The 27,445-nt window shown below is 40.5% G+C and overlaps 1 long non-coding RNA gene across 2 annotated transcripts; it reads right to left on the minus strand.

The window, feature by feature from the left end:
- Positions 1-540: 540 nt before the first annotated feature.
- LOC112541865 (uncharacterized) lies at positions 541-26,400 on the minus strand. 2 transcript variants are annotated; one of them, XR_015797826.1, is made up of 4 exons: positions 26,313-26,400; positions 6,679-6,831; positions 3,496-3,713; positions 541-1,040 (listed from the first exon to the last, which is right to left on the minus strand). It is a non-coding gene; the product is annotated as an uncharacterized LOC112541865 (long non-coding RNA). The 2 variants fall into 2 exon arrangements; XR_015797825.1 differs by lacking the exons at positions 541-1,040; positions 3,496-3,713 and having other exon boundaries at positions 6,549-6,831.
- Positions 26,401-27,445: the final 1,045 nt, after the last annotated feature.

Consider the following 27,445-nt stretch of genomic DNA (forward strand, 5'->3'; position numbering starts at 1 on the left):
CCCTGGGGGTAAAACGGAGAGATGGTGACTGGCCCAAATCATCCAGTGATCCACTTGGCTGAATACGGATTTGCCATTGGTCTCCCCAGTCCTTGGGTGGGTGGCTCACTTTTTCACTGACTTACTTGATCTAATAAGGTTTTTAAAAACAGCTTCATGCTTCTCTAGCTCTATATTCTAAAGCACATCATCCCTAAGTTCTCTGTTCTTTGGAAACTAATCAGCCAGAATTCTGTCAGGGCAACCCCATAAGCTGCAGTTGGAAATAAGCCTAAAGCCAGTAGCTTTAGAAGAAGTCATTAGTCAGAACAAGAGAGGAGGTCAAGACTGAGGGAAACTTAAGACAGAACAGAATAATTTGAGATATAGGAGCAGGCCAGAGTTCAGGAAGACAAGGATTAAATAGAACAGGAAAACCTGTCCATGATGATCCAATAACCAGTTAGAATGGGTAGGAATGAGTCCAAGTCTCTCCTGATCTGATATCATCCTTACAAGGTAGACCAGACTAAGAAACAAATGACATATAAGTCAGGACTACAGTGCTTTTATTGTATCAGCTATAGTAACAGGATCTTGAAAATCTGAATGTGCTTCCCTCCTCCCTCACTTTATCTTTGTGTGAACTAGTGAGAAGCTGTTTGAGACATTTTCTCTTGTCAGTTTCTTGGCCTGGGCTCAAGCCCCACTTATCTAACCATTGCCTTGGTAGCAGCTCTTCCTCCTGTCCTTCAAGGTCATTCCTTATGTCTTCCATATCTTTTCCATGCTCTTATACTTTCATTGGGTGGGACTGTTGAATCCACTACTCAGTGATGAGAAGGATACTTCATGGTAAGTCCAGCTACCATTCTTGGTCAATAGAAGATTGGTCAACTTTATTTCATTAGGAGGGAGGCTAGATATTCTTTATAGGATTCTACAAGTTTAAGAGCTAAAATTAACAAGGCAGGAATTAAAGCTGGACAGAAATGTTGTGTAAACACAGAGTCGATATTAAGCTTCAGAGCAGGAAAAAGAACAGCTAACAAGCAATCAATCTGAAAAAAAAAAAACATGAAAAAGGGGCTTGGAAATAAATCCTGGATCTGACATATACATATATAGGGCTGAATTCCTATGCTCTACAGTTGGCTGATCTTCTGCACATATGTTACTTCTTTTGTATCTATAATAATAATGTATCTAGATCATATCATGTCTCTGAAGCTTTTGTAGTTAGCTATTGAAAGTGAGATCATGTTTCTAGAGAGAGGTTATTTATTGCCACATCAGATATGAAATCTGACCATAAGATTGTGCAGCCCAAACCTGCATCTGATGAGACCCACTTGCTTATCTTGTAATGGCTGACAAACATGGAAGAGGTAACCCATGTGACTATATTATAGTTGTCTATCAGTGGGACTCCTGATCCTAGGGCTGCTGATGTGACAATCCACTCCACTGAATTTGTGGTTGTCCCTTGGGAAACTGTTTGTTACTAGCCAGTGCAATGCACACTTTCATCCACTGGCTAATGGTGAAATAAGATACCTATTTGCCTTGGTCTCCTGGTGTCAGCCCTCCCAGATAAACCAGACAGTAAACAAGACTAGATGAACTAATTCTACTTTATTGTAAGGCTACATTAACAGAATCTTGCAAGTCTGAAAGTACAGACTGAAAGTACAGTTCCGCTCTCCCTATTTACCACCTGAGTAGTTAGGGCGGGTCCTTCCTAAGTTTCTTTCTTTGACCATTACCCTGTTGTGGATTCCTTTCTTTTTTATCTGATCATTCCCTAGGTGGCATCTCTTCCCCACATCTTCTGAGGCCACCCTCACATTCCATCACACCTGGTTTGTATGACACAAACAGACTGTCTGACCATTTTCTAGTATGTGCTTTGGGTATATCCTAAGCACCATGCATACACTGCATAAGTCAAGCAGCCTTCTTTGAAGTGACCTAAATTTAGAACCTCCTGGCAATTTGGATGGGCTGTTGTTGAGATATAGCCCATGCACACCAATATATGATGTCTCTTGACTTGTTCTTCCAGCTTCAGTTCTAGTTCACTGACGGGAATTATTGTGTCATAATGAGTCCATGAGCCTTATACTGATCTATTCTGGTGGTGGGCTCCCCAGCCTCTCAGGCTGACATCTATACTTATCTATATTCTGACCAGATTCCTGAATGGCAATCTCTGAAAAGTTCATGGGTTCCAGCTAATTGGTGTAATGAATACTTAGTTCCACCAGTACGTGCATTTGGGCATATGTCTTGCTGGATGTCATTGTGCTGATGAGAGGGAAAACAGGCCCACAGAATCAATTGTATGTCTCCAAAGGTCATGTCTTGAATGGTTGTCAGTTTCACAATCGGCATGCTGAAGCTAGAATCTGACCCTTTCTATATCTTGTCCTTTTGTTCTTGTGCCAAGAAGAATTTCAGGTCACTGTGTCTATTATAGAAGCAAGACTAATTTGGATGTATTAGTGCGATCTTTGTCCAGTATTCTTCCAGGGATCCTACCATATCTATTGGAGGCTATCTGAAGCACTTCCTATAGATGAGGCTCTGATTAGATTGTGTAAATATACATGCACGTATATACACCTTGTCATGGAGACCTTCTTAGGACACTCATCATTTGATGGAAACTCAGGGGGTGGATGCAAAGCCAGAGGAAGGGCCCTGAAGTGATACCAGATGTTGCTTTAGGTAAATCTGAGATATCTGTGATGTAGAAGTCTAAATGGAATGTATAAATAGGCTTCTATCAAAACCACTTCAGAAAAGTCTTCCAATGAGGAGAAGGTGATACTGCTTCAGGCGAGTATTGTTGGGAGTCTGGAAAATTAGTCACCTGTCTGAGAAAAACTGAAAGGAAATGGCTTTGCAGAAGCAGAAACGGATGGAGATTAAGAGTGGTTAGAACCTCTTCCCCTCCATCCAGTCCTAGAGAGCAAATATTACTTACACTGCAGGGGCTGTGAGATGCAGTGAGTGACTAAAGCTAAGAGCTGGCAGGAACAGGAGTGCCCTGGCTAATTAATCAAGCAGCAGACATACAACCCACCAGATTTAATCAGACTTAGTGTTCCTCTCAGAGTTATTTGCAATTGAAGTGCATGCTTGATGCTTCATGATCTCTCTCTGAATGTCTGAATGTTGGACAGTTCTATCTACAACCCTCTCTGCTGGCTTGCTCCTTCAACCTGACTGCTGCCTGAAGAATCCAGACACAGCCGAGCTGCAAGCACTGTTCACTCTATCTGTAAATTAATTTCTTCCTCCACGCTCTCTGCTTGCTCTTCTCCAGATAGTGATTTCCCTGCCAGATGAATATATAGCTATTGTGGCTATAAAAGAGGAGACCCTCTGATAAGTCCACTGATGGCAAGAGGTCATTTGGCAAGATGGCCCCTGCAATTGATGGTTCCAGGTTCTCTCAATGTTGGCAAGTTATTCCTAACATTTCATAAAGTCTGCTTTTGTGGGACTTACATTTTTAGTTTCTTAATTGCCTTCTAGAATGAAGAACCAGTGTGTCTTCTCAAGCCTGAAGAAGGATAACCCTGTAAGACTGTATCCTAATGGTCCACCAGCGCACATAACAGGAAATGGCAACATTTCTGAGCATCTTCTCTGCTATCAGAGATAGCATGTGTTGCATCAGGGAACTGTTATGCTTTTTGTTCACATCCTCAAAGTAATGACGCGCCCTGTAGTTTGACAAAGAGAAAGAGGATGAAAGCTCCATGAAGAATTCTGAGTGTGGTGTTTATGGAGTGTTGTTATACATTATCTATCTATCTATCTATCTATCTATCTATCTATCTATCTATCTATCTATCTATCTATCTCAATCATCACTACCAGGAAAACTGCAGTTTCTCTGGACATAACATGGAAATCACTGCAGTACACTTTTCTCTCCTACATCAAAGAGTTCAAAACCAGGCTTGTGCTACTATTAGAGAAAGTAGAGTGAGGGGCAGTTACCTCAGGCAGCAGACTTGGGAAGGTGACAGCAATGCATTGGAATCAGAAGGAAGAACTGTCTATATCATAAATGAAGATTTACTTCCCACTCTCAATAGATTTGTGCCCAGAATGGAAGGAGATGCCATCTTAGACAGAAAAATGTCCTGGACTATCTATGATTTAAATTTTCTTGGATTATATTCCCTCACTGCTGCATTTCTTAGAGCAGACTCACCATCTCCTCACTTTTGCATATTTGCTTACCCTTTCTGTATGGCTCAAACTCCATAGATGTCCAGGGTGAAGGGGCAGGATAAGGCCAGACTTCTGCTCCCACTGGGCATTCCAATGTCTAATCAGTTGGTTAAAAAGGGACATGTTCACCCAAGGCTTCTCAATCTTTTTGGGCCAGCGAATATTTGTGAATAGATAGTGACATCTGCAGAATCGCATTTTGTCAAAATGATGCCATGTCACAAGCTCTTCCCCTTTGGGGCATACATATGACATCATAAGGCATGTAGAAAAGAGGTGGAGTTTGCATCAAGATGCTGCTTTTATCATTCTGATCCTCCTGGCTCCTCCTATGGGCACCACTGAGAATATGTCATGAGCACTCCCACAACATGGATACTATGGAAAGGCGGACTAGTCATGAGTAATGCGAAGACCAGGATGCAAACTGATTGGTTCCTCCTTTCTCCTCCTCTAGTCCTCTAGGTTACTCACCTCTGACATTTTTCTGGCCAGGTAAGGTCAAATAAAATTCCAAATAAATCCCTGGGATTCAGAGATAGCAACATTATTTACTAAGGATGCTTCTGGGTACTCCATGGGACCAATTTAATATAAGTTTTAATTTAAAAAAAAAAAAAAAATTTAAAAATCAGGTGGGGACTGGAGCCTGCTGGGCCCCCAAAGCAGTCTCATCGGGGTGTTCTGTGGTCCATAGGCACCACAGTAAATTAAGAACTAGTGACTGGGAAGGGATGGCCTATGATCGTACAGGCCTTTGCCAGTGCACAAGAATGCTGAATTCTATTTTTCTGATGAAACCACCAATACCTCCCTAGACCAGGTGCACAAATGACTTAGAGCCACTGATTCCATGAGGTCATTAGGGTTATCTTTTGTAAGGGGGAAAAAAGAAGTAAGCAAGCCCAAGTAGCAGTTCCTTTAGTAAAGAAGAAGCTTGATGCTAGCACTTCCAGTGTGTTATTTGTCATATATGCTGAACTTCCTCTAGGGATGAGGAACAAGAACTACCTGCAAGAGCCACTCAGGGGACAGGGCCTTTTCAGGGCTGGCACCAGCACTGGCTAATTTGATGAGAAACCTGAGCACCCATTTCTATAAGCAAACATTTCCTCTTTAATTTTTGCACTTTATCTCTTTGACTTAGGGGCGATGGCTTGGGGAGTTTAGTGTGTTTTAATTGCAATGATTTATTGCTTCACTGTTTGATATGATGCTGTTATTAACTGATGTTAATTGTTGATGTTTAATGCTCCCAAGAATCACTGGGATTCGGTGGCATGCAAATTTGATGAATAAATACATATTTAACATTGTATTGTAAACTGACAGGCAATGCCAGGAGTACATTAATCAATCAATCAATCAATCAATCAATCAATCAATCAATCAATCAAGCTTTAATTTCTTTCTTAACCTGCATTGTTTCCTTTTGCTTCCATGCCTGAAATCTTTTCCTGTAGGCAAATAAAGAGAAAATGCATCATGGCCAGGGGTGTCTGCAGTCAATGGTACAAAAGGTCAAGGTGGCAACCACAGCAGCACAATCAAAGCTTTGCCTGCTTTTTATGGGTAGTGCATGGGCATGTCCGATGCACAGGCAGAGCTTTGATCGCACCATTGCAATTATCTTGACTTTTTTAACACACCTGATCATGGCATGATACACAGTAAGAGTGGCCATGTACCTGAGAGGGGGAGAGGGTCTGAGCCAAAGAGCTCGACTCAGTGAAGTGATTAATTTCTTATATTCAACAGCTTTAAATCTAGTTCGGAGAGAAGTTGATATTTTTTTAAAAGCTAGATTAAGCAAAACAAACAGAGCACTAAATACCTACTGCTCCAACCTTGTAATTCTAGGAATAAATGTATCCCCTTTAAAGCCATGGTATTATTTTCAGGACCAAAAAGAAGGGGAGATTATGTAATGCTGGAGGGGGCAACCTGCAGCCTTAGGCACATGATGGAGCCTTTGGTCCTTTTGGAAAACTCCTACCCATGAGAGAGCTTCCAAGCACCATCTTTGCTTCTTTTAGAGAGCTGTTTGGAAAGAGACATAGAACAGGGAGTTAAAGGGAGTTGTCAGAGGAAGAGAAAAGATGGTCCCAACAAACTCTCTTTGACAAAATGAGGCCCTGGATAGGAAAACAGCTATCATTCACTCTTTTTGTTGTTGTTGTTGTTCAGTCATTAAGTCGTGTCCGACTCTTCGTGACCTCATGAACCATATTGCACCAGGCCTTCCTGTCCTTCATCCTGGTGTAACTTATTAAAAATGAAGGTACCTGTGTGGTCCCAAGAAGGAAAAGAACATCACATTAATTCAATACTTTTATTAGACCCACTCTACATTTCTGAAAGAATGAACAAAAAGGGAGCTTTCAACTTTTCAGCAAAGAAGACAGGGAAAAAAAGAAGTGACTGAAACATCAGCCACTCTTTGCTCACTTAATAGAAAAATGGTCTTTGCACCCAGCTTGCTCTGCAAATCATTCTGCTTTGTTGGTTTGTTCCAGTTTTTAGACTGAGCCAATCCGTCTTCTGGACGATCTGGTGCGCTGCTTGGTTTCCTGCTCAATGCTGCAGCTTCACCTGAACTTCCTAAACAAAAGAGTTACCTCAGATTAGTTACCATTCCTCTCTCCACTGTCTGAATTTAGCTAAGGAAGTATGGAGCTTCTTCAAGTGCATACTATTTTGTTCTGGGGGGAGAAAAAGAGAGGTGATAATCTGCAGGTAGCTGAAGCCAGGAGCTCATTCCGTTCCCTCAAACATAAACTCTACAAATACCTCTGGTGTTCTTCTTCTCGACTGCCGAATTAGCAAATATTCCACAAGAGACCATTTCCTTTGCAATAGTTATTAAAGCCAGTCCTCTTAGCCTGTTAGCAAAAGGGCTGTCCAAGTGATGAAGTGCTGGTCAGAATTAATGTTATTTTGGTCACAGGTGGACAGAGCGAAGAGAGAGGAACTGAAGATGGGCCCCAGGCCCACCCTTACAACATGACTTTCCTTGGGCCAAGAAGTGTGCCAGCCTTTAAATGGCTGGGTAGAGGCCACACTGCAAGAGGGAGCAAGGTCACAGAAAAAGATTTAAAAAGTGGGTGGGGTTGGGCATGGAATGAACTGAGTACTAGAGTTATTCCTTTTAAGCCATATCATTTGAACCGTGAGCAAAAAGGGAAAAAGCACGTTTTCTCATGCAGGGTCCCATATGCACACACCGTTTGTATACAGCGGAGGCAATTGGACAATTCAGAGCAATGGGGAGATTATTCCCGGGGGCATCAGATGTTGGAAACAACAACTGTTCTCTGGCATTCTGGTGCTGCTTGTTACTTCTTAGACGGATTTCTGGCCAGCAGCCCATAGCCTTATCAAGGCCTTGCTGATGGGGAAAAAACCATAAGCAGATCATCTTTACAGTATTGCTATCCTGAATCACATTTTCTGGCTTCATGAATATATTTACTCATACACTAAATAAATGCCCTAGGTTTGTATGACTCTAAGCCACCTGGAAAGACACCAAAAAACCCTAACCCAGGCTAACATTAGTAAGCTCCAGATGTTTTTCAAATTTAGCCTCTAGGATTTCACCTGGCTTGTTGTGTGAATACAGCCTTGCATTCTCAGAATGAAGCAGAGCTAATGTGCCACACTGAGGCACAGGGGCAATACACTTCTCTTTGATATGGTGTTCACAGTGTGAAACATCACTTCTGGTGCTTCCCTGAGCCAGGGATGGCCTTCTACACATGCACAGAAGCCCCACTTCCTCAGCAAAGTGAAGCACAGCAATTTAAGAGCATGTTTTTCACACGCCTTTGTTGAAACGAAGCACCCTTTTGAGGATTTCCACATCCTTATGAAAGATCACTGATGTTCATCTGGGTTCTTTATAGGAGGTGGTATTTCTGTAAGGGCTATTCATTCCCCTGCAGTTTCTTACAACCTGCAGTGTGTAGGGATAGCTTGAGGAGAGACCAGAAGGAACTAAAATCCATTGTACTACCTTGCAGACCCTTTTTTCTTCCTCTTTTCTTTTCCCCAAGCATTGGTCTATTTATAGAAATATGCTCTGCTACTTATTTGGAAGCAGAAATAGCCAGAAAGTTGGATGAAGACCGCAAGCCAATTTACTTGACAAAAACATCCATTAAATTCATCACCACTGGATGCTGCAAAATAATCAATTAGCATGCTTCACTTGGGAATGACTAATTGAACTGCTATGTATATAGGCAGTGGAGTCACTTGTGTAGGCTAAATATTAATATCTTTAGAAGGCAGGAAATGTGTTTTAGATAAATTGCTGATCTTCATAGTTTGCATCCCATCACCTACTCCCGCATTCACCCTTCCCTCTGTTCGGTCTAAAGGCTCACTGATCAAAATGCCTTCTGTTTAAAGTGGATTTTTTTCTTCGTTCACTTTGATTCAGTGTCACACGGACCAATCACTGTGGGGTGCAAATGGTCCGTCTGGGACAACGGTTGCAATTACTCCCTTTTCAGCGCACTTTCTTGGAGGAAGCAAGAGTTTAAAGCAACATGACTGTCAGACCAGGAATAGCATAATCCAGGCTTAGCTACAAGGTGGCATGAAAAATAGGATCTGAAATTTCCTAATAAACGTTGAATTGGGAACATCTGTAACATGGAGCTGAGCATACTCCCATCAGTTCAGTGGGGACATCAATCTAAGAAATATTCATGTCAGTTCAAGGAGCACATGGATCTTTTCTGTAGGCAATTTGCCCAATTCATTCCAATAATGAGCAAATAAATAAATCTGCGTCTTCTGTTTGAATGAAAGAGGAAGCCATTATGGCATGCACTGAACTCCTGAACCCATAAAAAGCGAATTAGTCAGGTCCAAAATCTGCAACAAATCATATCCTCTCATAGAATATTTTATAGCTAACCATATCTTCTTTTTCTTCACTTGCCCCCAGGTGGACCAATTATTCTTTACTACAAAAAAAAAATCTCTACTGTAATGCCTTTGTAACACACACAGGCACACACACACAGGCACACCAAGAAAAAGGCACACATACAGGCATCCTTATTCATCCTAATGGTAGTGGGTTTGACCTACACATGATGATTGGGTCACCATCATCTAGTGGCTGCATATTTCAGTATTGGGGGCATGGCGGCCCAGTCCCTCTACCATGAACCATTTCTGGAATGGTGAAGTGGGGAAGAGCCATAGAGAAAGAAAACCCCCGTCAGTTTATGCCAGTGTTGTCCAGACTTGGCCACTTTAAGATGAGTGGACTTCAACTCCCAGAATTCCCCAGCCAGCTGGCTGGAAAATTCTGGGAGTTGAAGTCCACTCATCTTCAAGTGGCCAAGTTTGGACAACACTGGTTTATGCACTGGTAACCTCTGATGTGGATTACTGCAGTGCCCTTTCTGCAGGCATCTGTGACTGCTTTGGGAGTTTTGACAAAGGTGGAAGCTAGATCATGGGCTGAGGAACCATACCACGTGCCTATTGCATCTACGCTAAAAGCTCTGCTGCTGAGCCAGGTTGCGGATAGTACCTAAACCCCTAAAATACTTGGGATCAGATTACTTTCAAGATTTTGCCTCTATATAATCTGAAATTTACAATCTACATCATTTAATAATAAAAGATAGCCTGCCCATGCTCTATAGCAGTGTTTCTCAACCTTGGCAAGTGTAAGATGTGTGGACTTCAACTCCCAGAATTCCCTAATCAGCATCTCCCCAGCATCTCCATGCTGGCTGGGGAATTCTGGGAGTTGAAGTCCCCACATCTTACACTTGCCAAGGTTGAGAAACACTGCTATAGAGCATGCTAACTGATTACAGTGAGAGATGGTTATGCTCCCCCCATTCTTTGCATTCTAAACAGTCTCTTGGCATATTTATATATACTTTTGTCTAAGTATGACCTTCATCCCCTGGTTCCATTTTTCTCAAGTGCTTCTCAGGAAGAAAGATTTTTACCACTGAAATGCAATGAAGACCCGAACAAAACGTCATTAAAGTCAGACGAAGTCCTTGCGCTGGCCTTCCCATACGTTGGGGACACCCTGGAATGTTTCACAGATTAGGAGCTTTGGAAGCATTGAAAAGCTAACTGTGCCAAGCACAAAAAGCCAGTGTTTTCATACTGAAACCTAAGTTTTGGAATTCTCTGCTTTCTACATCCATATAGGGATATATAAACTACTCTCAAAATATATATATATATAGGGATTTGGCTTAGCACAAAACCAAGTAAAAGTATTTCATGCATTGTGGATCTTCAGTATCCCACAATTTGGACCATCAACCTGATATAAAAAATAAGAAATATATCTGTTAATCATGTCTGACTTAAAACGCTCTCCTCCACACATCCTTGAGCTGACAGAAAACAACCTTGAGTTGTACCAGCTTCAAATCTGATGCCCCCCTGCCAAGCCTCTGTTGCATCTGATCTTATTTCCCGCTGAATGGTGCTGGCTGATGTTCCTGTGCAGCGCTGGATAAGGAGTTGATTCCTCCAGCTTTGCTATCCTTCCTCTTCTGCTCATCACCAGCCAGTGAAAAAGTATCCACCAATCATGGGGTACAGCAAGAATGGGGCAGGTCTAGCTGAAAGACTGCCCATCATTGCTGGGCTCCTTTATGTGTACCCCTTCCTACACCCAGACATCCAAATCTGTTGCAACTCAGGAAGGAGGAGGAGGAAGAGGAGGAGCTCAGTCACAGATGGCACTTTTACTTAGGGGTGTAAGGGGTGGGGCTTCAATCACGTGGCCGCAGCCGCCATCTTGACTTTTCTGACAACCCTCCCTTTCAGATGTCCCTGGACTGTAATATTGCTTTATTAATATACACATGCAAACACAATCACAAAGGGCAACATTTAGCATAAACAAAGGCAGTCAGATTATTCAGGGATCTGTGGCAGAAAATACCATGATCATCTCTGCCACTCCCTGGCAGCATTTGCTACCCTTTCATGATATCCCACATCATCTACCGGAGAAAGCCTCCTCTCTCTGCCCAGGTGGAAGTCTGCCTCTGTGTGTGGAAAAGATCCCTCTTGGCCTTGACGCCCCTCGCATCAAAGCCATACCTACAGCTGCAGCTGTATCTGGTGCCTGTTTCTGAGAACCAGGACAGCGAGGGAGGAAGCTTCATTTGCGGCCAGAATATCTCCTTGTCTTTCCTGTTACAAATGGCAGAAAAAAGAATAATACCGTTTAAGTAATTAGGTTAGGAATGACCTAATTACAACAGTCAAAGATGATGATGAGGGATTAATAGAAGCTTATTGTCCTTCCAGGCTGATAATGCTGGAGTCATTTACCTGAGCAGTGGCTAATGAGGTACACACACACACCTTTTTATCATAGAGTTTATTCAAAAATCAGAAGGAGACTGGTTGCATCTTTTCAGACTCACACATTTTATTAAGAGGCTTAAGCTTTCCTCCTATACAGGTAGTCCTCACTTAGTGCCACCAATTGGGGCTGGCAACTCTGTCGCTAAGCAACATGGTTGCTAATTGAAACATCACATGACCACAACAGGCTTATGACCTCACTTCTGCCACAGTCATTAAGTGAATCACTGAGGGTCGTTAAGTGAGACATCACATGATCGCAACTTGCAATTTTACTGCTGGCTTCTCCACTGACTCTGCTTGTCAGAAGCCAGCTGTGAAGCACATAAATGGCAATCACGTGACTGTGGGATGCTGTGACAGTCATAAATGCAAGAACTGTTTGTAAAGTTACTTTTTCAGTGCTGTTGTAATTTCAAGCAGTCCCTAAACAGGCAGTCATTATGTGAGGTCTGCCTGTATACTTCATTCAGTATTCCTCACTACTGATAAAGGGGAAATTGAAATACTGAGAAACTCTTACAAAGTTACATTTCAGCTTGTACATCTGAGATTTGATGGACTTCTCTGGCAAAAAGACCTCCCCCCACTTTTTTTTTTAACCTGTGAGCTTCTAGCCCCTGGACTCCACACCTCTCAAGAAGACTTCCTTATTCTGCCACACAACATACTTCAATACCATGGTAGTCTAAAGGGAGCTCCTTCAGCAATGATGAAGTAGGTCACTCAACATATTGGCCTGTTGCCTTTAACTGACAACATTTGCTTTTCTTTGCTTTTCCTATTTACTTGGAGAAAGGGATTTTTTGCGACCTTTTCTCTTGCTTTATTATGGTTAGGCATTGCAAGGATGGCTTGACATGGCTTTCAGTTCATTGAGTTGTCTGAAAAGGACTGAGGTGGGCACTTGATGAAATTAAATCCTCTTGCGTGCCTTGCCACAATGCATTTTAGGATTAGAGAGCCAAAGTTTGTCCACTAAATGAATCATCTTTAATTCAGAATCTATTTATACAGATGGAAGTTGATACATCAACTTCATATTACCTGTGGCATCTTCATGGTTGCACTCACTAAGAGCCTATGACATTGCTGACAGTTTCCCTCTTGTTCAGGATAACAAGAAACTGTAATTTTCTGAGCCCTCATTTTTAAATGGTAAACCAAGGTTTAACCAGGCATTGTGAAACTTCCAGAACTGCTGCTAATTTATATCTCTTCCCCTTTCTTCAGCAGGTGAAACACAATGCAAATTAAACACACTGCAAGATGTTATTACTGGAAAGAATATTTTTCCACCCTTGCTTTGCATCCCTGACACTTAGCTGTAGAAGTGGGACAGAATATAATGCAGTGACACCAGATACACAAATGAAATATTTGCAAAGGATTGTTGCATACGTTCGACTGTATTCAACACTACAGTTTAGGACCATTTTAAATAAGAATGACTGCTGTAGCTTAATGTCGCCGACAAAAAAACATTTCTTATTGTTCAAATAGATAGAAGTCCCCACAATGGTTATGTAAGAAAAATCATTGCCAATGTTACACTATTGGTGTAGTTTACACCAGCCCGTGAGTTTGCAAAGTTTAAGACAACAGCCTTTCTTAAGCCTAGCAGAGATGGTAAAGCAACATTCAACCTCTGGAGCAACATGGAACAGCACGTTCTAGAAAAAGCCAAAAACTGCTTTGAATATTCATTTCAACAGGGCAACCATGTACATTACTGGATAATCTGGATAGTAAACCACTGATGCAAATCATTCACCATACAGTAATCTCTACTAGGAAGAATGATTTAAAGCTTTGTCTAGCAGACTTATCACATCTGGAAAATTTAGAGATTTATGAATCAAAAGATGGAATCTGTTATGGCTTATTAGGTGTAAGAAGTTAAAGTTGAGTTTCAAACTGTCAACATGATGCAACAGGGACTGAAGCGATGAACCTACATAAGAACAGTTGGAGTTTGATAAGGGTGTGGCTAAATAGTGGGAAAGGGATGGGAAGGGAAGGGGAAAAAAAAGAAAATTGTGTATGATGAATGCTGTCACCCAAGTAGGAAAAAGGAATTGACTCATCACATCCATTTCAAACCCTATCTTGCCAGCTGTTCATTCAGTCTTCAATTAATTAATTGATTAATGAAAATGAAGCACTTAATCTGAACATTTATGTGTCTTGACTCCCATTTGAAAGCATTGGGCAATGGGCAGGGCATTCATCAGAATATTCCAATCAATGCTGGCGCTCAAACATATTGCTTTGTAAAACAAGGAATGACAGTATTGGCTCAGGGCCCCTGTATTGTAGCAACACTGCCATATGCCAGCATCAGGCTACATATTGTAAAGATGCAACAATAGAATTATTGGGGACATCTGTCAGTAGCCTAGGCTACATCTGGGATTAGCATTTACAAAAGCATCTGTCAAGAAGGAGAAGCCTAGTCATATTTTGTTGAGTGGTTTTTCCAGGCTTGGGACCAAATAAATGATTCTGGCTAGTGCTTCCTCCTGTGAAGCAATGTTCCTACGCTGTATCCTGAAAGCTGGTGACCAAGCTAAAGATTTTGAGGGACAAGGGGTGGGGAACAATACATTTAAATAAGCAGGAGACAAGCGTGATCACTTCTAAGAGCTACCGTCCTCAGTGCTGACTTGTAGCAATGTTTCATGAACTGATTCTGATTTCAGCCATGGGGATGTCCCATTCCTTCACAACCGTTGTAATATGCTTATTGTTGTTATGCTTTTGCAATGCTATGATTGTAAGCTGCCTAGAGTTTATTTATAAATAAGCAAATGTTTCTTAAATCAGACTTGCTTCTGTTGATCAAGCCCACAAAAATCTTAGCTTTTTTGGTGGTTCCTCGGGACATGTGGCATTCAATCTGTTTGGCCTTTATAATTTACCATGAAACAGAAATTTCATATATCAGCCTCACCACTGCATTTTCTGCTTTATTAGAATTTCAGCTGAAGCTCAGGTTTGGACAGTCATGCAACACAATGCCAGAGTAAGGAGGCGCCGTATTGTTCTTTTAACAGAAATCTCACTCCTGCAAGTGAATGCTGGCCCGGCACCATCCTGAGAACTTTATAGGAGGTACAAATTATTTTTGAAAAGCTGAGAAGAAATGAAAATAGCAGGTGAAATCAGTGTGGGGAAGACAAGGTTTTTTGACACATCAACAATCACACTTTATTATTCCTATTTTTCATGAAAGGAATTGGAGCACTGAAATAGCACCTACAGAGTAATTTATGGCAAAGCTGATAACAAAGCCTAAGCATTTCCTCTGAGATATTCATAATGGAAAAATCTGGATCAGGACAGGCCTTACTAATGTTTCAAAGTAGGACAGAGTACACATTTAGTAGTGACCAAAGATTGCAAAGGGCCAGGAGATTCCAGGGCAGCATGTTGAAGGAAAACTTAATTTGCTAGCCAGTTGGGTCTGGGGTTTGGTCTTAAAAGAAGCTCTTGCATTGTTCTAAGCAATCATAAGTGTTATGGCAACACACTGACTTCAAACTATATCTCATCTCTGCAGTATTTCCCCCTAAAAGCCTATTGTATTGGGGGTCACATAAACATGTACTCTTATTCTCTCTCTCTCTCTCTCTCTTTGTGTGTGTGTGTGTGTGTGTGTGTGTGTGTTTTCCTCACCCACCTAACCTTCTGGAGCAAGCTGGAAGTCACGGGGAAGTGGGTGGCAAGAGAAGAGGAATTTAGAATTGACACACGCACACACATACACACTCTTTTAAAATCAGTTTTGAATCTCCAGCATTTTCTTCTATTGTTATTACAATGAAATATTTTACAGCTTTAGGAATGACTTTTGTTTTGCCAGTGATTTTTAATGTTTGCTATGACATTCCAGTTTCATCTACAACAAAAAGATGAGGATCTAATGAAGAGTTTTTCTGGGGGAAGTGAATTATGCCATGGGAACCTCTATCCTCCAAAGCAAGAGGGAACTAGGCCCCTTCCTCTGCGGTCCCCAACATGCTCTCTAAATGCCTTTTCTCTTGCCACCCACTTCCCCATGGCTTCCAACTTGCTCCAGAAGGTTAGGTGGTTTGTTGGAGCACATTGGAAGGGTGCTGCAGCTGCTGGATGAGCAAAAGGTTCTGCTATGCAAGTCGACTTAGGAACCAATAGGTGTTGCTTCCCCTTCCCCTCCCCCTGCCCCAAAACAGGATTTTTCTAATAAAATATATTCAGCCATTTTTTCAATTTCTTTGTCATACTTTTCTATAAAATGTTTATAGAAAACATTTTATAGAAAAGTATTGCATTGCTCCTGTTTTCTGATCATGGATTATACATATACATACAGTATACACACACCCCTTCATGGATCACTGCCTTGTCATGGCGAAGGGGCTTGCGTAACTCAGTGAAGCCATGAGCTATACCGTGCAGGGCCACCCAAGACGGACAGGTCATGACAGAGAGTTCTGACAAAATGTGGTCCACTGGAGAAGGAAATGGCAACCCACTCCAGTATCCTTGCCAAGAAAACCCCATGGACAATGTTAAAAGGCTAAAAGATATGACGCCGGAAGATGAGCCCCTCAGGTCGGAAGGTGTCCAATATGCTACTGGGGAAGAGCGGAGGGCATTTCCAAGTAGCTCCAGAAAGAGTGAAGCGGCTGGGCCAAAGCCGAAAGGACGTTCAGCTGTGGATGTATCTGGAAGCGAAAAGAAGGTCCGATGCTGTAAAGAACAATATTGTATAGGTACCTGGAATGTAAGATCTATGAACCAAGGCAAGCTGGATGTGGTCAAGCATGAGATGACAAGACTGAACATCGACATCTTGGGAATCAGCGAACTGAAATGGACGGGAATGGGTGAATTTAATTCGGGTGACCATTATATCTACTACTGTGGGCAAGAAACCCTTAGAAGAAATGGAGTTGCACTCATAGTGAATAAGAGAGTGGGAAAGGCAGTAATGGGGTACAACCTCAAAAACGACAGAATGATCTCAGTGCATATCCAAGGCAAACCATTCAATATCACAGTCATCCAAGTCTATGCCCCAACCACTGATGCTGAAGAAGCTGAAGTTGACCGCTTCTATGAAGACCTACAACACCTTCTAGAACTAGCACCAAAAAGATGTCCTTTTCATCATAGGGGATTGGAATGCTAAAGTAGGAAGTCAAGGAGTAATCGGAATAACAGGCAAATTTGGCCTTGGAGTACAAAATGAAGCAGGGCAAAGGCTAATAGAGTTCTGTCAAGAGAACAAGCTAGTCATAGCAAACACTCTTTTCCAACAACACAAGAGACGACTCTACACATGGACATCACCAGATGGTCAATACCGAAACCAGATTGATTATATACTTTGCAGCCAAAGATGGAGAAGCTCTATACAGACAGCAAAAACAAGACCAGGAGCTGACTGTGGCTCAGATCATGAGCTTCTTACTGCAAAATTTAGGCTTAAATTGAAGAATGTAGGGAAAACCACTAGACCACTCAGGTATGACTTAGATCATATTCCTTGTGAGTACACAGTGAAGGTGATGAATAGATTTAGAGGATTAGATTTGGTAGACAGAGTGCCTGAAGAACTATGGACGGAGGTCTGTAACATTGTACAGGAGGCAGCAACTAAAACCATCCCAAAGAAAAAGAAATGCAAGAAAGCAAAATGGCTGTCTGATGAGGCTTTACAAATAGCTGTGGAAAGAAGGAATGCGAAAAGCAAGGGTGAAAGGGAAAGATATAAGCAGCTGAATGCAGATTTCCAGAGAATAGCCAGGAGAGATAAGAAGGCCTTCTTAAATGAACAATGCAAAGAAATTGAGGAAAACAATAGAATGGGGAAGACTAGAGATCTCTTCAAGAAAATTGGAGATATGAAAGGAACGTTTAGTGCAAAGATGGGCATGATAAAGGACAAAAAAGGCAGGGACCTAACAGAAGCAGAAGAGATTAAGAAGAGGTGGCAAGAATACACAGAAGAACTATACAAGAAAGATCTTAATGTCCCTGATGTCCACGCTGGTGTGATCACTGACCTTGAGCCAGACATCCTAGAGAGTGAAATCAAGTGGGCCTTAGGAAGCATTGCTAACAACAAAGCTAGTGGAGATGACAGGATTCCAGCTGAGTTATTTAAAATACTAAAAGATGATGGTGTTAAAGTGCTGCACTCAATATGCCAGCAAGTTTGGAAAACGCAACAGTGGCCACGGGATTGGAAAAGGTCAGTTTACGTTCCAATTCCAAAGAAGGGCAACGCCAAAGAATGCTCAAACTATCGCACAATTGCACTCATTTCACATGCTAGCAAGGTTATGCTCAAAATCCTACAAGCTAGGCTTCAGCAATATATGAACCGAGAACTACCGGATGTACAAGCTGGGTTTCGAAGAGGCAGAGGAACTAGAGATCAAATCGCCAACATTCGCTGGATCATGGAGAAAGCACGAGAGTTCCAGAAAAATATCTACTTCTGCTTCATTGACTATGCAAAAGCCTTTGATTGTGTGGATCACAACAAACTGTGGCAAATTCTTAAAGAGATGGGAATACCAGACCACCTTACCTGTCTCCTGAGAAATCTGTATGCGGGCCAAGAAGCAACAGTTAGAACCGGTCACGGAACAACCGATTGGTTCAAAATAGGGAAAGGTGTACGACAAGGCTGTATACTGTCACCCTGCTTATTTAACCTATATGCAGAGTACATCATGAGAAATGCCAGGCTGGAAGAATCACAAGCCGGAATTAAGATTGCAGGGAGAATCATCAACAACCTCAGATATGTGGACGATACCACCCTAATGGCAGAAAGTGAAGAAGAACTAAAGAGCCTCTTGATGAGGGTGAAAGAGGAGAGTGCAAAAGCTGGCTTGAAACTCAACATTAAAAAAACTAAGATCATGGCATCTGGACCCATCAATTCCTGGCAAATAGAAGGGGTAGAAATGGAAGCAGTAACAGACTTCATTTATTTGGGCTCCAAGATCACCGCAGACGGAGACTGCAGCCATGAAATTAAAAGATGCTTGCTCCTTGGGAGGAAAGCTATGGCAAGCCTAGATAGCATATTAAAAAGCAGAGACGTCACCTTGCCGACAAAGATCTGCATAGTCAAAGCTATGGTTTTTCCAGTAGTAATGTATGGCTGTGAGAGCTGGACCATAAAAAAGGCCGAGCGCCGAAGAATTGATGCCTTTGAACTGTGGTGCTGGAGAAGACTCTTAAGAGTTCCCTGGACTGCTCGGAGGTCAAACCAGTCAATCTTAAAGGAAATCAACCCTGATTGCTCATTGGAAGGATCGATAATGAAGCTCAAGCTCAGATATTTTGGCCACCTAATGCGAAGAGAGATCTCTTTGGAGAAGACCCTGATGCTGGGAAAGATTGAAGGCAAAAGGAGAAGAGGACGGCAGAGGATGAGATGGTTAGATAGCATCACTGAAGCAATGAGCATGAAACTGAGCAAACTCAGGGAGGCAGTGAAGGACAGGAAGGCCTGGCGCAATATGGTTCATGGGGTCACGAAGAGTCGGACACGACTTAACGACTAAACAACAACAACAACATACACACACACATGCACACACGCATATAAATGCATTTTCCCCTTGTTTTCAACTGCAGATCTCAAACCAGGTTCAAAATTGTGGTTTAATATCATGTTTGTTTTAAACAATGCTAGTGTTTGTACAGAGATCCAGTTTGATGCAGTGGTGAAGGCAGCAGGCTAGAAACTGGGAGGCCGTGAGTTCTAGTCCCGCTTGAGGCACAAAGCCAGCTGGTGATCTTGGGCCAGTCGCTCTCTCTCTGCCCTGGGAAGGAGGCCAGGGCAAACCACTTCTGAAAAACCTGCCAGCAGTCAGCACTGACTTGAAGGCATGCACACACACACATGGCTGAAAGTATTAGAGTCCGTTTGGTGTAGTGGTTCAGGCAACAGGCTAGAAATCAGGAGACGGTGAGTTCTAGTCCTGCCTTAGCACAAAGCCAGCTGGGTGACCCTGGGCCAGTCCCTCTCTCTCAGCCCTGGGAAGCAGGCAGGGCAAACCACTTCCAAAAAACTTTGCCAAGAAAGCTGCAGGGACTTGTCCAGGCAGTCGCCAGGAGTCAGCACTGACCGAAAGGCACCAAAAAAAAATGTGTTTGTACAAACCTGTTTCTCATAAAAGTCCCTTGACTCCTGATGACTACATGGATGGCTTCTTGTTTTTTGGGGCAAAATAGGAAACAGTGGCTTTTTATGAACAATGTTAAGAAACCTAAATCATTAAAGGCACAGAAGTTAGGAAAGAGCGGTGGGGGGGGGAGGTGGGGGGGGGGGTTTCTTACCATGGATATTGCAGCACTTTGTGGTAATGCTTACGCACAATTAGCATTAGACTTGGTTATGACCATAAAGTCCATTCTTTTCTATTCTTTAGACCCCAATCCTCTTCATTTCAGCTATTTCCTTAGCAGAATATAAAAGGAATGGCATTATTTTCCCCCCTTCAATTCCAAACGAAAGAACAAAGAACAAGGATTTGAGTTAAAGCTAGAAGAAGAAGAAAAAAAGTTTGCTTGCTTCCTTCCATAAAGGTTAGCTGATTTTTGTTGCCAAACACTGGTATCTATTTCCTTATTAATAAATGTCCTCTCCCTGCATTTTTACGGCTTTTTGCAATTAAGACTAGTGGGCATTTGGTTTGTACTGAACTATAATCCTCTCATTCCACACACAGTATAGTAATGATACATACTGCTTAAATGTTAAGTCCGCCTAGAAAAGAGACCATTCAGAGCAGATCACAGAATGCAATATTTTTTTTAGAAACTTGGCTGATGAGTAAGGCCACTAGTGGCTGAGTTTCTAAGCCTGGGCCTCATGTGCTGGTATATGTACATAACCCTGGTGCTTTTTTCATTACACTGTCAGTGCTCCTGTTGAAATGTGAAGAAAAAGTAGAGGATGGAGAGACTGAAAAAAAAATAATTATACCAGATGATTCATGTAGGCGTCTGTCGCCACTCAGGCCCTATTTTAAACAACATCCCATTGAAGTTTATAAGCAAAAACTTACTTTTTTTTTTTCCTGTAAGGTATTAGTAAGCAATGCTCCTTTTGTCTGCTCTCCTTAAATAAAAAGCCAACTGTTGTTCCAGGTTGTTCCAGATCTAGGTAGTGGGCCCTTTGTTTATACTTATGCTGGTAGTTATGACTATTTTTTTTTTAAGTTCACTGCAGTTACATTTACATTGGCAAGTTGAAGGATTGCTGTTTGCCAGGAGAAAATTCACAGGAGGGGAGCAGGAGGTGGGGAGACATATTCAATATCTACAGAACTGATGAATACAGTTGATAAAATGAATTAGACATTATTTGGTTCCATTTCCAATTGGGCTTTTTACTGAGTAGTAGTAGAGGTGGCGAGCCAAATTCTACTGAGAAAAAACTGAAAATCCAGTTCATGCAAATGGTCTCCTCCTTCTCCTTCTCCTTCTCCTTCTCCTTCTCCTTCTTATCCCCTCCTTTTTCTGGCTGTACAAATCTCAACTCTAGTATAACTGCTCTTATGTTAAGGAGCAAGTCTTTGGAATTCTCCTGTCTATGCTTCATGAAATGAGTTTAAGCTCCTATCTGAGAAAACTTTGTTCTAAAATGAATTTAGTTCTCAGAAAACAATAGTGTACTTTCTGACTGGGCTTCTCTGAGATCAACAGGACTTTCAAATCAATGCATTACTCTTTGAAAGTCATATTCTGAAGGCCTGTGTATATGCTTTAAATTCCTTCACACAGGAGATTCCCAAGGGAACAGCTCCACGAAGGAAAGGCAACACAAGCCGAAGGATCATAACTGAGATGAACCACTTCCCAGTGGCAGCTTGTCTGAGTGAGACAGCTGAAAAATATGTAGCCTTGCTCATATTAATTGCCACAGAATAGTAGAGCCTCTCCATGTTATTGTACTAGTGAATATCTTTCCTACTCATTGTGGATGTCTGCAGAGCAACTGGGAAGATTTTATAACAGATAATAGAGCACAATTAAATCATATCCAGATCAATTTTGCTGTGTATATATATTACTGTGAATATATAAAAAAAACAGATGTTATATATCATGACAAAGATTAACTATTTTCTGGAAAATCACAGTTCCATAAGAATTGCTTGGTGGCCTGACGTGCTGTCTTTGCACGGTGAATAAGGATAGCTAAAACCAGACATGCTAAAGCATTCATTTATTGGATATTGATAACAGGCAAACTTAGATTTTGGAAAACCAATCCTATTTAATAGGTTGAGTACTTAAATTATTATTCTTTAATGAAATATGTATAGGTTACCTAGGTGGACTGATTGGCTGCAAGTACAGAAAAAAATCCTTATTATTCAGACTTGATGCTTTTCGTTCCACTCTCCACAAGGAAAACTCAAGGTTAGAATGTGGCCATCTTCAATACAGACATCTTGGGTCACCCAGACATCACTGAAGTAACATTCCACTTGTCCTCATTACTGTAATATCAGCATAACAATGGTTGGATAATTCCAGAAGACTTACTGATAACTCACTGATGGGAAAACAACCTATATCTGTCCTTGCCATAACGGATATTTATCACTAGGACATATCCTTTTTTGCTCATGGTACAAAGATCTGAGATATGGCTTTATTTATTTCTTGTTTAAAGACTTTTCAGGGAGACCATCCCATTTTTATGTAATATTCTTCCTTCAAGAGGCTAGATCTCTGGTAGTGATTATACACAATACACTAGGTATGAAATTGTATAGATTTCATTTTAATCATTGTTCACTCTCACTGCTTTTCTTGGTGTGTTAATGGCTTGTCTATATTTTTAATTCTTTCAGAATTGATGCTTGTAATTTTATATTATTACTTATTTGATTTATTTTCATACTGATCTCCTAGATTTTACCTTTTCTTGTAGACCATAAAGTCCTCCTTGAGTTCAGCTCACTTCCTGGTGACTTCATGAACAGGTCCTTGTTGTTTTCTTGACAGTAATATAGAATTTGTTGGTCTATGCCTTCTGGGATGTTTTTTCAAAGTCCCAATCCAGCCTAAAGACTGGGGATTTCCTGTTGATCTCCCTACCAAATATAGTAACCATGGCCTGGTACTGCTTAGGGTTCTGAGTTCAGCCAAGGTTTTCTAGATGCTGCTATCTACTTAGACCAAAAAAACCACATGTAATAAAACATAGGACCAAAGCTGAGGGTGCTTTTAACTTTTGTTAACTTAGTTACTTTTTTCAAGCATGTTGGACTGAGAGAAAGCAACTGGCCCACACGGCGAGTTTTCCAATGCCAGTCCATCATCTTAACCACAACAGAGCACTATTTTTTCATGATATACCACGGAAAATTTGGGGCTGAGAAAAAGTAAGTAAAGGCAGTGTCTTGTATGAATCATTGTTTAAGCCTTGGCCAAACAGTGAACAACAAAATACTCATGTTTCTTGGGGTTTCCTCTTACAAGGCATGTGTAACTCTCAGGTACATTAAAACCTATCTGAATATACTCCATGATTCCCTTAACAATAAGGAAATCATTGAATTCCTGGATACATAATGTCTGCAGATCACTTCCCTGCCACAGAATGCTCTTGTGATTTCTCATTAGCATGCATGTCTGCCTTCTGCCACTAACAGACTTAAGTTCTTTCCATCTGTTACATATCTAATTTAATTATACATCAGTATTAAGGAAGCAAGATAAATTCTCAGCACCAGCAACATGCAAGCTTTTTAAAAAGGCAGCATAATATGGAACCATTTGTTTCAGACAGCAGTGAAATATGCAAACAACTCCCAGCAGAATTGCTAATTTTAAAAATTTGGCTATATTGTACCATCAGGCTCTGATAACATACAATGTATGGCAGGCAACATTGCTGACACACGACTCTTGATCATCTCGCACTCCAAACGTACACCTCCCAATTAGAAGTGGTCTGTGTTTTCAAATGAGTGTGCGTAGGATTTAAACCCAAATGTCCTAGTTTGAATATTTTACATTTTTGCTGCACATTTTGGTGGATGATGTACTGATTTATATACAAATTATATATTGCTTTCATTTAAAACAAATTACCAAAGTGCTTATTAAAAAGGATCTCGTTAGACAACGAATACAATAACATACAAATACTGTATGTTTATTCTCCATGACATTCTTTTTTTTCCATACATTAACATTCCTTTTTAGTTTTTCCTTTCTGCTAAGGGTTACAGTTGATTTTTTTCACAAAGAAATACTTTTTATTTATACAAAAGATAGTTACTACAATTCCTTTAAGCTAACAGATAATTACTCCAGTTCTTTTAGCTAGTAGATAAGAGGATGTATAGTTAAATAACAATAATTTTAAGTGGACATTTCAGAGAATTGAATTGTTATCCATGAGAGATGTTTTTAGAACTCCTTAATACCAAATACTTGCCTGAATGTTATTTGCAGAATGTCATTTCAAAATAGAACATGGTTTTTAAAATGTGGTCATTTTTACTTATGGATGAAAGGAATGCAAAAACTGATTGAGTGCATTGATAACCTATCTCAAGGTTGAAACATTTATGCTGGTTTACATTATGCTGTAGTCAAAAATGGAATTCCCTCCCATTTAAAAGGCTCACCCAGTGCAAATGTTTATTTACTGCATTGGTATAACATGGAACGGCCATAAAATAGCCTCAGACATGTTGACACAATAAACCTCAATATTCATTTTTAAAATTGTCTTTGATAAGCTGCATCCAAATACTCAGACTTTCAAGTCTTTACGTTTAAAAATTTCTTAGAAATCTTCAGAAAGTATAAAGTGATACACAAACATTGTTATTTCCCCTACAGCTTATGCATTCAGATTCTAAATACAGATAGTTCATTCCATAGATTTGATCAATACAACCCACTTGCTGCCTCTGGAATTTAGTCTCTTGAAAGATTGTCTAGTTTCATGTGACACTGTCCCAAGGAGGCCTCCCTGTCTGGTTCCAAATCTAAATTGATCACCACAATTGGGATTTTCATTGGCTATTTTCAAAGTGTGAAATTCTCTACTCCCCAAAGTTCATCGGTTTCCAGCACCTCTCATGTTCAAACATAAAGCACAAATGTGTTTTTTCACCTAAGGAAGAAAGTATGGTTTAATGGCCTCTTCATTTTGCTTTTGAAAACATTATCTTAGGGATTGTAACATTGTAAGAATTTCAATTTACTTTTAGTTCTTTTGATCACCTTTCTAAGATAGAAAAGCAGAGTAAAAAAATGCATATACACTGAATTCTATTATTTGTTCTCAAAAATAACCTCACAGGTTTATTAACAGGCATAATAACACTGACATAGGAGGTCATTTGACTGAGAATATACTTGTTCTGTCTTAAGTGGTACTGTGGCACTAATATGACATCCACAGGAATTGGACATCCATCTTCAAATAGCAAGGCCAACCTGCAGTTTGAATTTTCTTTGAACAATTAGGGCAAAACAACACTTAGTTTCCAATTTGGTATTTGATCATCTTTTCAAAATTTCACCTTAACTTTGGTACCAGGTGACCTGAGACCAAATGAGTTCCTAACAGGATCTTTCCTACATCCCCAACACTTGGAGATGTCTTGTAATTCTTGAATGTCTGAATGCAAAAAATAGGTATTCACATTATTCAAGAACTGGGCAAACAGATTGTTGTGGTGTATTTTCATAGTCATGTATAGTATAACTAAATTAAAACAGCATTCAAAACTCAGAGAGAATTATCAATTAGATATAGAATACAAAGCTTCATGATTATATTATTTATAGTATGTATATACACCACATATAATAGGTAATGTAATCATGAAACTATATACACACAAAGACAAAATATACAGTCTATGTGCTGATATTATCTAGTTCCATTTCTTCTCCAGAGCTTCCTCCCCTGTAACTTCTCTTGAGGCTGAATTATTGTATTACACATACTCACTAGCAATCCTATATACTACTCATTCTCTTTTAGAAATCAAACAGCCCCTATCAATGGGAAACCACAAATAATGTTACTAGCCTACAGCTATCTGCTGAGTTCACCCAGTACATTAAACCATCATTTGCTTAGCCATAGTTTATTGAATAAATTACAATTGGCTAGTTCAAAGCAATTTGTAGTTTAGCACAAAACCAAACAATTTGTAGTTCAGCACAATGTATGATCCCAGTCCCTCCGTAGATGGAAAATGCCAGCATCTTCACCTCATGTCAGTAATAGTCTCTGAGAATCTTATTGTATATTTTTATAAGGGACACAGATACACACAGAACTTACATCTACGCTCACTGATCACAACTGGAATTGTGATTCTTGGGTTGCAAGAGTAGCAGGATAATTCTGAAGCAAATCAGACTGTGTTTCAAATCTCAGGATTAGAATTCAAAATGAATTTTATGATCTATGCATCCCTTTTACATTCTGCAGTATAGAATTCTAGTAAACCATTTTAAATAAATAATGCTGAAACTATGTTCTGTAACAGAAACATTAGCACACAGTACAAGAGCATATCTTTCAGTTTAAAAATATTGAAAATATATTTGAAACCATCTCACTTTTTCAAAAGGTGTAGCTGGCAGATCTCCTAAAAGTTATCAGTTGGGAACACATTGTTATGTATGACTTAACTGACTTTTACCTAGATGGAAACTCCATTCTGCTTCAAGGAAGAGTAATGTGATGGGGAAGCCCTGCTGGATGTGGTCACTTTACTCCTGGATCCAAACAAGTACAAATTTCTTGAAAGAAATTTCTTTCCTTTTTAAAAAGTGGGCAATCCTGCTCTAGTGATTGATTGTTTGTTTATCTGGTAGGGAAACCTGAAAGAAGGAAGATAGCCTTTTACTTAGAGAAGGAAAACCACAGCTCGTAATTCTTTCATAAGCACACAATGGCCAAGTTTGTATTTTTCAAACCATCTAAACGTCCATGTCTGATTAGATTATACATGTTTAAGTGTGTTTTCTAAGTCAGTAAGTCATTAAAAAAATCTAGTAGTCCTACCAAAACAAATATTAACAAAGCCTAAGTTGTGGCAGCCTGTATAATGCCTCCTGCATTTTAAAAAAAATCTCTTTATGTATCTCTCCCTGTTTGAACAGCCTCAAAAGGAAAAAGCATTCTTAGAAGCAGAGTTAGACTGATGGGGGTTTACTGAAGGTAGCTAATCTTGGAAAAGTTAGGCAGGGTTGGTACTTGGATGGGAGATGACCAAGGAGTTCTAGGGTCTAAGCTAGACTGGGAAGAACAAATGAATGAATGAACAAGCAAACAAACAAACCAGAGAAAGGCAAATCACTTCCATGTTGCTGCCACAAAAACTATTTGGATGTATCCATGAAAACACCAGAAATCAAACTCAAGCAGAGGAAGACTGTTCTTTTTTACTGGCTAAAGATGCACCCTAATTGATTGAGGGTTTTGTTGTATCAAAAGGGTATGAACCTGATGCCCATGTATATTCCATCCCCGCTCCCCATTTTATCCTATCTCAGTGTTTCTCAACCTTAACAGCTTAAGATGTGGGACTTCAACTCCCAGAATTCCCCAACTAGCATGCTGGCTGAGGAATTCTGGGAGTTCAAGTCCATACATCTTAAAGTTGCTAAGGTTGAGAAACACTCAATGTCATATTTACATTAATAAGAGCTCTATTTTTAAAATGAAGGCTTCTAATAAAATGCTTAGTCCATACTAATCCATATAGTCTTTCAAGTAGAACAGCAGTGGCAGAATGTCAGAAGAAAGGATCGAGATCTTCCTGCCTTCCTC

This window comes from Python bivittatus, unplaced genomic scaffold (genome assembly GCF_059951505.1).
Source record: "Python bivittatus isolate LINGU-HERP-01145 unplaced genomic scaffold, Pbiv_v1 ctg000020_np1212, whole genome shotgun sequence".
In the NCBI taxonomy this organism is placed as follows: Eukaryota; Metazoa; Chordata; class Lepidosauria; order Squamata; family Pythonidae; genus Python; species Python bivittatus.